We start from the raw sequence: 12,222 nt of genomic DNA, 5'->3' as shown, positions 1-12,222 counted from the left end.
GACTTCTATGTATTTACCATAATTAACCCCCAAAAGAATCACACTCTGTTAAGTGGTTTTAGCTAACCTGCCATAAATTACAACTACTGCAGAAACACTAATGTCGTACTGCATCGAAATGTACGACAAGAAGTCTTTGTTAGGGCCTCAATAAGACATCTCCATTCCATTTATTTCTGAAAGATGACTTTGCTACCCATATTCTCCTCCATCCACATTCACAGAGGTATGCTAGAAGCTTAGACAATGAGAATACACTGATCTTCCAAATTCCACATTTACCAGAGCTAAAAAGGCACTAAAAATCTAAACAAATAGTTGAAATCCCCAAAGTGCAGTGGCGCTGTTACAAGACATCGTATAAAGAGTAAGGTAGCAGAAGTTAAATTAATCACTAGAGCAGTTGCTTAAAGACTTTTGGAAAACATCTGATATATTTGCATCTTGCGGACCAGAAGATCAACTGTCTGTCCATATAAACCAATGTGCTTCCTGGGTCCTCTGTGTTGAAGCAGGCAGGCCAGAGAATAATGGAAGACTGAACACACAGTAGAAACTCATAGAATAAATTTCACCCACACCAGCTCCATTTAAATTTGAACACATTTGTACAGAATTGTGGGTGAGCCCAATAATAATAGTTTAATATTATTTTTAGTTATTGAAAATTCTGACAGCTTAAAGCCTTAGACTGAAGTTGCATCATTCACTTTCCCAAGACATGTTTTATGGCTATATGAAAGTTTTAGTCAATATGACAATTGACTTTCAGACAACTGAAAGTTGTTTCAATATGGGAGAAGTAAAAATCTTTCAGATTTTAAAAACAACCCACAGAGAGCCTTTTTACAAATAAGAACAGTCACAACACATTACACCAAATGTTCACTGACTCCAAAAGTGCCTAAAAACAAACACCTATAAATATGTATAAATCATCATTATGTTTCCAAAGCACTTTCTTTGTCTCTATCTACCCAAGGCTAAATAATCTACGTTTTTAAAGTCATAAATTTCCATTATATAAATACAAGCAAAGCATTTTTTTTTTGTGAACATCTTAAAAATATCTGCTATTTCTGGGATTTATTTATGTTTTTTAAACTTGTAGCTATACATAAAAGTGTGTAAATCTTCAAATGTTCTATTTCATTTCTAAATATAACACTACACAGGTAAATGGATACTACTAATACACAATAGATTGAACTGCTACCACAGGATGTGATCAGCTAAGAGAACGAGGGTGGAGAGGCTACGATGTGCCAGGCTGTTAAGTGATCCCATCAAGTTCTGTATAATCCCTCCCTTCAGCTGTGTACAGCAGAAGTATTACTACATTACTAGTGTATACTGTAGATATTTACAAAATTATTCATAAAGGAGAACTTTGTGATGGATATCCCACCACCCACAATCACCTTCATCTTCCAATCTCAAAATCATAGAGTCATAGAATCACCAAGGTTGGAAAAGACCTAAAAGATCATCCAGTCCAACCATTCACCTATTGCTAATAGCTCCTACTAAGCCATGTCCCTCAACACAACATCCAGTCTTTCCTTGAACAGCCCTAGGGTCGGTGACTCCACCACCTCCCTGGGTAGTGGCTAATCACATGGCTAATCTTCTACCTTTACAAACTTAATATCCTCCTATCATACTAAAACCTTTATTTCCAAGGCTTTCTACAAACTCATTAAGTACACAATCTGTGATAGAGACAAAACCCAATGTTAAGGCTGGTTTGAAGGTCTGTATGACATGACATGCATGGTGGAATTGTTTATCCTTCTGCAGAATGCTGATGAAGTTCTCAGCTTGAAAGGCTACTGAAAGAAGGCAACCATTGTAATCACATCCTAACACCTTAGAGAAATCACAGAATCATAGAAGGACCTGGGTTGAAAGGGACAACAATGATCATCTGGTTTCAACCCCCCAGCTATGTGCAGGATAACCAACCACCAAACCAGGCTGCTCAGAGCCACATCCAGTCTGGCCTTGGATGCCTCCAGGGATGGGGCATCCACAACCTCCTTGGGCAACCTGTTCCAGTGCATCACCACCTTCTGTGTGAAAAACTTGCTCCTAAAATGAACTTCAGAATGAAACAAGGCAGGTGAAACATACAAGCTTCATACTAAAGACAGTATAACACCTTTTGATACTCTTTTGAAACAAAGTTGGAGGCCTTGCATGCCTCACAAGCACTAACAAGTACAGAACCACTCTCATGTGTCCCTTGCTCTAGGGAAATTTAGCTGCAAGTCGCATATACTGAAATGAAATGCAATGTTAAACTTCAGATACCTATATTGCAGGCTACAACATTTAGGTAATCAAGTAAGAACGCAAGAACAGTCAGTTTTATTTCCAGCTGATGTACTAACTCACAAACACCACCTAACATTTTTGTTTTTCACACAGTGCCAACGTATTTCACGTGGATGCTTGCAGACATCGAAAGTAATGAAGAACAATAAATTGTGCCAGTCTTTATATTTCAACGAGTGTTTAATATTCATAATGAATATCTTGGAAGTTGTTTTCTAGTCTAAAGAAAAACAGATCACCAAACTCCCTGAGTTATAAGCAATTGATGTAAGACTGGAATAGAAAATGCAATGACTGAAAAGGCTCATTCTTCCTACTTTGTAAGTAATTGTCAGTAAGGGGCTATTTTGCTGATAAAGGTAATTACTGCAGTTGTAATCTAAATTTAAATTTCCCATTTCATTGAAAATTAGCACGAGTCGGCAACAAACAACCAAGTTACGTAATTACTGTCAACTTTCAGATCTCAAGTATTTCATAAGAATACACTTACTGCATTTTCAGCCAGCAAAGTTATGGTACAGTTATGAAAAAAATACAACTTGCATCAAAATTAAAAAACAAAACAAAACAAAACAAGACAAAACAAAACAAGAATTTTATTTACTAAGGTTCCCAATATAAATATAAATATGTACACAGAGACAGTTTTGTTGAAGCAAATCTTAAAAAACAAATACAATATACAAATGTTTTCTTAAGTAGCAAATTACCAGAAATGTGTACTTCAATCTACATTAAAAGCATTTCCAATTACTGATAATTTTAACAAACACACAGTATATATTAATTTGTTCACATTTGAGCGTCCTGAACACTAATGACAGTCAAGTACGTTTCACAAATCCTCCTAATCTGGGCATCTGGAACAATTCTATCCATCATATCTCTGTTGAAAATTTTAGCAGCACCTATTTGCTACACAATCACATCAACAAGGGCTTTGATCTTTTTAAAAGCCAAAATACTCATGTTTCTATGTATTCATTGATCCATTCTGAAATTATGAGTACCAAATGCTGTAATGCACAGCCAAAAATTTCAGTTTCTCATGGAAGCAGAATCTGTATGTTCTAAAATATTGTTGTTTAATGCCAGCTTCTCACACAGTTTTACTGATTTCAGAATTGTTTTACGTAACTGCAGATTCAAAAACTAAAGCACAGTTAAGGACAAAATGACCTGTACTAAAGCATGATGACTTAAGCACTGACCTGACTGGGGGACACTAACGTAATAAGAGCTGGGAAAGCTTCCACATAAGCAAAGAAGAATAACTAAATAACAGTAAAACAATGCCTGAATTGCCAAATTACATTGGCACAGCATGGAGTTACTGCCATGTGTGTAATTTATTACTTTGCAATACTAGCCATTTATTGATGACCTTTATTGAAAGATTCCTATCAACCTTAGCAATCTTTTCTGATGCTTGACTCTAAACCTAGTTTTGACATTTCTGATAATTTGGGGTTTTTATAGTTCATACTTCAGCATTTCATTTTTAACTCCACAGTATAAACACTTTATACACATTTCTAAAGGAAATGTAAAACAGACTAATTGTTAAAACATCACCTGAAATGCAACTAACAAATAAACATGTCTTTTAATACAAGGTAAGGAAGAAAAAGCATATATTTGTCCTCACTAAGATTCTTCTTGAAGTGATTACAGTTGCTACAAGAATATTTCCATTAACACCAATCCAAAATGAACAGAAAAAAATAATGGCAGGGGTTTTGTTGGCACTCTTCTTAACACAGAATAATGCGTGTGGCCTTTCTATTTGATGTTTGAAAATGTGCCATAGGCATATAGTAGCACTCTCAATTTCAAATGGTACTCAAGCTGGATTTTCTTCTTTCCAGGCCATGCCAATAAACAAATAAACAAAATAAACAAATGTTATAATGTAATAATTCAGAGACTAACATAATGGAAGACAAGCCAAAGAAACTGAACACTATGAAGGACTGACGTTTTAGAAAACAGTTTCCACATCTACTATATATGAGAATTCTTACTGTCAAATTCCCCTTGCTTTTGCATCAGCCACATTGTTACTTTAAAAATGACTGACATTCCAAAAAAACAATAAAGAAAAAACGATAATCAATGATCTTAGAGATAATAATGCAGGCAAAGCATTTCGCCCCCCAAAAAGTAATGCTTCAAAACTTAAAATCCTTTCATTTTGAATTACACAAAGTTTAATGCAGAATTAACATGGGATCCTATTTTTCTATTAATTTTCTAATGACTCTTTTGAAGGTTCTCTGAATGAATCTACAATTGATAATAAAGTATATATATATATTTGGCAGGTAATAATCTCATGGAGGAATGCAGTGGAGACTGAACAGTAATTCAGAGCTTCAATAAGACTCTACATTCACCATCAATTTTTTTCCCCTAATTAACCTTTGCTATTTAATATTAGTTAATATTTTTGTAGTCACTTTAACAAAACAGATAAATAGAGCAGTATGATCCAAATGTTTCCTCCCATCTTCTCTTTCGTAAAACAGATAATACAGCCGCAGAAGTTTCTGGCTGTTTTTGTTGTTTTGTATTTTGTCTACTGAAAGTAAAATCCAGACACCTTCCTTCCCACGTCAAACGTAGTAAGAAATTATTACTTATAACTTAATTAACTCACTCAATTTGTCAGCTAATGTTGACAGTGAAGCTTCATAACATAGGTTACAGCGATTTTGTATGTAAATGTTTAAAAAGCCCCGTGACAGTCCAATACTACGTTTGGCATTTCATTGCCTCATGGTTGACAAGATTTCTTTCACACATGACAGAGCAAACATTTATCTTTTACTTGCCAGATTATCAATTAAATTTGGCTACTGTTTATTAAAAGATGAATCTATAGAAAAGAAAATCACATGGCTTAACCTCTTATTAACTCATATGGAACACGCTGGCAAGTCTGAACTTTATCTGACTGTTAGATTACAAATAGGAAATGCCCCTCATGTAGCACTGACACAGCTTATATAAACCTGAGCTGACAACAGTGATTTTCTTCCCTATGCAGTATTGATACTTCTCAACTACAGAAAAGATTTCATGGCCTATTGTAGGGATGAAATATTATGTACAATCTCCGTAAACAGTGTAAAGTAACAGATTTCTTTCCCAGTTTGTTCATAATGCTGTGACTTGGCTCTTGATTGGCAGCCTTTGCCATCATTTAGAAAACTTTAGTACTGTCCTCTTAGCTGAGCAAAGCAAGCAACCAAGCAACCAATCAGGATTTATTCTAAGCAATGAAGTGTTACAATAAGCAGTGCTACCTGGTTGAACTTTCTGAAAGCACGGAGAGTTACTGCAAAAAGACAGTAGTGTGACATAAACAACAAGTAACATATTTGAGGACACTGCTGCTTGCTGTGAATGCTGCCACTCACAAGGGTAAACTTGTAATTGTGAGAGCAGAATCTCGTGATAAACTGCCTCTGACTTACAATAAGCACTTGACAAAACTGGTTTTGGTAAGCAATGTTTCCCTTTATTGAATGCGAGTTCTGCATTTCATTCTCTATTTTGCAAACCATCTCCATGTTGTCTGATATGGAAAAACCCAAGAGACTGATTCCAAAGCAAAGGCAGAAAACGGACAGAGGGACAGACAGGGGAACTGACACGAGGGATGGGAAAGCTGCCTCAAGGATGTAATAATTCTGAAGTATCCGGAGGAAAATGGAGGAAACTATTAAGAAGTAACCCAGTAAAATGTTCAAGATAAAAGCTAAAAATATACTCGATGTTCCAGGTGGAACTTGACCTTAATATTTGAATGTAACAGCGTTATTTGTTTGATAAGATGTTCTACTTCCAGGAAGTATACATCAGAATACTGTAGCCAGATCTTCTGAATCACAACTGTGTGCATTCATAGCTGGGTTTTCATCCAACATGTTCTTAAATTTCAGCTCATGTGTTGTTGGGTTTTTTGTTTTGCTTTACTTTTTAGTTTGCAACAAAAAATGTAAGTTTAGGCTAATTAAAAGTCAAAGTGTTTAGAAAAGTCAGTGTTTAGAAAAGTCAGGAATTTATAAATGATTTTAACATCAGTCTTAATTAACTCTTGTTAAGATCTATGAACCCTGTATGAGCACTCAGATGCAATCTCCTCAGTAAAATACAGAAATATGATTTAAAAGATAAATTAAATAATTATAATGCCCAGTGAGCAGCATCTAAGAGTAGATTAAAGTATAATACAGTAATTACAACCGTAAAATCAGATAAAAAAGAAGATGGCATTGTTAAAATGAAAAAGAGCTTTATGGCACAAATTAATTTAAAACAATTATGAAATGCCTACAAGTTTTTTAATCACTTCAGCATCAAGCTGACACATAAAGAATGACCTTAATAATCACTAATTTTCAACAGCAGCAGTAAGATCTAAATAAATTCTCTTCCCATTTCCAATTCAAAAGGCTTCAATGGATTTAAAAAATGCAAAGTCTTTACAACTACAACTGGCCCTTTTTTCCCCCACAGATACAATTTTAGTTGAAAATTACAGGTGTCAGTAAAATGCTTTACAACATAATTAAACATGAACATAATTTTATACACACCATTAAGTATTTTTTAAACACACTTTAAAGAAATCATTAGCGTGACTGAATATATAGCAAAGATTGATCAAATGCCACCATAGTATCATCTTCAGGTCATTGTACAAACAACCAAGACCCAAATTAAAAACTGATTAAATTAGTTAATCTGCATCTATTGTGTTATATTGAGCAGAAAACTAGAGTGTTGGTAAAGAAGAAAATATACTAGCCTTGGTTGATATTTTGTCTTTTTGAGAATCAGATCTTCAAAAACAAAATATCAAAACCATTTTGCACAGAAACTTAATAATCTTTAGAGACTACCAAAGCATAAAAACTACCAAATTCATTTCTCCAAGTACTTTTTGGCCTTAACTCAGCAGGCAAAATTAAGATCTTAGCAAATCCATGAAACATTTGTGTTTGAATGACTGGATGGTTCTGCAGGAATGGGTGTGTCTCTCCCAGAACAAGAATGTGCAGAATGCAATGTGCCAACTCAACAGAGAGAAAACTGCAGGAATCCTAATGAAAGTTCGACCATTCAGTACTCAGCTCTTAACACTACCTCTCAACTAAATGGTCATTAGATAGAATAATCCCGGGTCTACTAGCAATATATGAATGATGTATTACAAGCAGGCCTGATTAAATTAAATTAACATGATACATAAATACTGACTATTAAATAACCTATCAGGCACACCTACAGCAAGTATTTCAAAACAGAAGTACTAAGAAAAATACAGTGAAATAAGCTCTTTCACTGTGTAAATGCAAACATTTTTCATAAAAATGAAAAATTCAAAACTCATTATATCTTGCGAAGAACTTAACTTGCACATAAGTACACAACAGAGGAATACATGCAAAAGATTCATATAGCTCTTTTTTCCTGTGGGTAAGTACAGTTAAAATATATGTACAGTATAAACTGAAAAACATATAGATTTAAGACTATTTTCTTGATTTAGAAGTCCTTATTGTAGCATTACAGAAAGAAATGCTGTCACCTGACCAGGACAACTGCAGTCCATGAGAGAAATAAATAAATAAATAGTGACGCTAAGATTAATTTGTCAAGAACAGAGATATTCAGAACAAGTCTGGATGCTTTCTTTGTGCAACCTACTCTATGGAAGTTGCTTTAGCAGAGGAATTGGACTAAATAATCTGCAGAAGTCCCTTCCAAACCCTACAACTCTGATCTGTGAAAACACAGATCTACTCAGCACATAAATGCAAACTTCATGAGTTATTCTGTAAGGCGTTTTGTAAGAATAAAATGTTTCAAAATTATCCTCACTGAAGATGAAGAACATATAAACTAGACTCTGAGCTGTGAATACCAGCCTTACAAGCTTTTTTTTCTAATATTAATGAGAATACGACTTAAACTGAACATCAACAACAACAAAAAGTAATAGGCTGTTTTATTTTTTTTCTCAAGTCGCATTTTTGCTAATTTGGAGAAAATGCCACGCAATTTTAACAACCCACGTTTTTTTGTCAGTTTATAGGAAAAACCAAGATTACTTCTATTTGCAAATGCTCAGCCTTCTTGCAGGCTGCCTGACACTCTGACATAATTATCAGATGCTTTCCAGTAAACTGAAGAACCCAAGACTCTCCCAAGTCTTAAACCAGGTAAATGCTGTATATCTGTAAATTCTGAAAACAGAAATGCTGAATTAATTTTGCCATTCCTACAACATGTCTTCTCGATTTCAAGGCTAAGTGAAGCAACTGTGGAAGAGAGCATCACACGAGTGTGACCTGTTTACAAATCACGAGATTTGTAATGCTCACGATTTGCAGAAGAAAAGCTCCACTGACATTGCAGAGAACAGAAAATGTAGCTACTTGTTGGAGATAGCTAATATTATTGAGTTATTTATTGATCCTCTCTTGCAAAATTTTTGCAGAATTCTTAGAGGTGAATAATGATGACAAGGAGAAAAATGGGGTAAGTTTGAAGACAAAACATTATTCAGTCTTACCTATGAAAATATTATGTTAATAAAGGAAAAAAATTCCACCAAGCGCACGGGTCATTAAAAATACTTTCTGGAGTTTAAATGGGCTCAGATTACGATTAAATAGTGCACTGGCTGTTTGAAGTCTAATTCAATGTTTTGCACTGTACACACAAGGACAGTCATATTGAGAGGAGTTATGATCCATGAGGCTGGGTTAATGAAGGTTTCTTGAATCACTAACATAATGTATTAACACTCTCCAAAGGGTTAGGTATCACTTTTCGTACACTGGTAACCCATCATAATAAGCAAACAAGCTGCACGAGCTTCATCCATTCAAGCAGCTACTTATTATGTTAAGGTTCTCTTCACCATTCAATTATCCAGCATCAAGAAAATAATATGACACAGTAACAACAGGAACATTATTTTCTTCCACAGTAATCATACTTAGCAATTAGAATATTTACAGTTAGTTTAAACCATACAATTTCTTTTTTTAAAGAAAAACTATTAAATTCAGACCAAGCATACTTTTCTCTTTAGCTACAGTACAGCAGACTTAATATGAAAGTAAAAGGAAAAAAGCACACAGAAACAAAGAGTAAGAAATGATAACACTTAATTTAACTGTATCGTCATTCTATCAAAATATCCAAGCAGGTCAGGATCCCTTACCTGAGGCGTCATCCAAAAGTTGAAATAGCAGTGAACATCCACCACTGCCAACACAATGTCTAAAATCTTATATTTATCTTTCATGTATTTTGGTCTATATTTCCCAGCAAAAGAGAGGAACTAGCTGGACACTCCTCCACACAAAAAGAAATAGCCCTAGGAATACTGAAAAATCATATTCAAACCAAGGCTTAAGTGTGCGACTGTACTACAAGAGTTGTGGTCAGCAGAACAAATGTCCAAGTGGCAGTCAATTACAAATGGCCTATCTCAGGAATCAGTACTGGTGCCAATGCTATGCATCAACTTCATGTATGACTGGGAGAATGGCACCTCATGCATTCCCAGTAGTTTAACGGATGATAGCAAGTCGGGAGGAATGGTTAATAAACACACTATACCTTAATTCCAGAAAGGAAGATTCTATTTACTTGTACTAAAAGAAAGTCACAGTGACTTTTGGTAGTTGCTTGATGGTAGTCAAAGCCTTGAGCCTAATGCAAGGAAGCTGCAGAATCTCCATCCTCGCAGATGAGAGATGGGGTCTGGACCACTGACTTGCAGAGTAATTCAACCAAAACAGTTTTAAGATTCAATAGCTTCAATTACTTTGAAATTCTTCAGACTTACTTTTCAATTAGTTACAACAGCCTTACAAAATATTTCATACTTTCATCTTTTATTCATGGAAAAAAAAAATGTTTAATTCCATTTCCTTGATCTGACTTGTCATAATCCCCATTAGTTGTTTAGTTTAGCTTAATAGTTTCCTTTAACATATGGTTTTCTTTCCTACATATGAATGTCACATGGATAACATATATCATAAAATATACCTACTATAACACAATCAGTTTCTTAGTTGGGACACTGCACTGCGTTCTCCAACTACACAACTCAAACAAGGAAGCTGTCTTCAACTATTCAACTTTATCAAGAATCTATAATTTAGAGTAATCTAAGATGTTGCTTTGTAACTGCTTCATTGAGTCTGAAGAATCAACACTAACTGGCAAGTCCGCACGATCTCTACTAAAAACTGCCAGTAAATTAGCATTTCGAATGTAGAGAAGTTATTATTCAGTGTCCATCTTCATTTTTAAAATACTTTGGCAGTTATCTACAGCCACAGACATCAATATAGGATCTTCTATACCCTGCAGCTCAAAGTAAAATAGCCATAGTGTTGGTTACATCCTTTCTTAAATAGTACACAATTTACATGAGCAAATATTAAGAATATGTTGTGCTTACACTTGGAAAGATATATAAAAAACCTGCAATTCTTGAGGTACCACAATTTTGGTGTACTTCAACAATTTCCAAATTGCAGTCTTATTAAAAACCTCATAAAATTAGTTCATACCAGATAAAAATCTGGCAGACACTTTAATTGCAGTTAGTTTACTAATTGCAGTCAGTAAACAGCAATTAAACTGCCCTACAAAGGACAGTTTAGGAAGAAAAACTCATTTTTCTGCCTTTTTTTTTTCTTTTATTTAAGTGCAAAGACTTCAAAATAATCCTTTGCAAACTTAATCCACTAAGACAATTTATTTAACTAAATACCCAAAGCACTGAAGGTACAAATAAGCCTTCAGCTGTTCTTCTTTTCTTATCAAACAAACAATAACATTATTTAAAAATGTGTTTCTGTAGTTTATTGACCACGTTTATGAAGTTTACTTGCAGGTAATATAATTATGCACTTTATTTAAAAGTGCATTTCTATAAATAATTGAAATGCAACCACCTATACTGAAATTAGCATAAAATAACATGAAAATCCATGCTGAAAGCAGTTAGATGATTTCCGTAGTTATAAAGTACACTACTTTAGAAACACTTCTAAATAAAATTCTTCCTACACTTTGAATAGAATCATCCCTTTATTGTTAATTTAGATATTTATTTTAATACATGCAACAATTTCATATACATCTATATTTATAGTAAAATATTATATAAACACTGTTCTCCTGCTCTAATCTATCAATAATTAAGGATGCATAAAGGGCATGAAAAGCCCTACCAAAATTTAGGCTGCAAATGTGTGCAGGCCAACCCAAGTTTGCTATGGTAAGTAATGGCACAAGAAAAACTCACAATACATATAATGAAATAGCAGAATTAATTTTTTTCACACAGATTATCAAATATTAAACTACTCAGGAAATACTTTTTTTTCTATTTCATCACTGACAGGCCAAAGTCACAAATATATGGCTGGTTCTGCTTGGCAACATTTTGTTAATACTCTGCTCATTAATTTAACAAACTACCAAGAGAGTGTGTTTAGAATGGGCAAGCATTATCTCTTGCATTTCATTTAATTAAACTCTGCTCCAGCAATATGACAGTCAGCATTTCATAAAGGGAATTATTTTAAGGATGAAGGTAGAATATATTTCAAAGTGCCCTGTTAAAACATGAAAGCATAATCTCAAATTGCCCCTGCACATACTGTAATTTATCTATAATATTAAAGATGCTATTTCCAGAGTTCATAATTAATTGGATTCCACAGAGAAATTATTCAGGCATTCCAGATAGCAAAATGATGCACAAAGGCACAAAACATAGTGCCAAAGGACAGCCATAAACAACCACTGTGACTTGCCCGAATTACAACAATCATT

At 34.3% G+C, this 12,222-nt stretch overlaps 1 protein-coding gene across 1 annotated transcript in view; it reads right to left on the bottom strand.

Moving 5' to 3' along the window:
- TBC1D22A (TBC1 domain family member 22A) overlaps nucleotides 1-12,222 on the bottom strand; it is a 152,643-nt gene that overhangs the window by 74,250 nt on the left and 66,171 nt on the right. The gene's annotated exons all lie outside the window — the stretch shown is intronic.

The sequence above is a fragment of the Excalfactoria chinensis genome, chromosome 1 (assembly GCF_039878825.1).
Source record: "Excalfactoria chinensis isolate bCotChi1 chromosome 1, bCotChi1.hap2, whole genome shotgun sequence".
Classification (NCBI taxonomy): domain Eukaryota; kingdom Metazoa; phylum Chordata; class Aves; order Galliformes; family Phasianidae; genus Excalfactoria; species Excalfactoria chinensis.
This window is presented reverse-complemented; position numbering and strand designations above follow the sequence as displayed.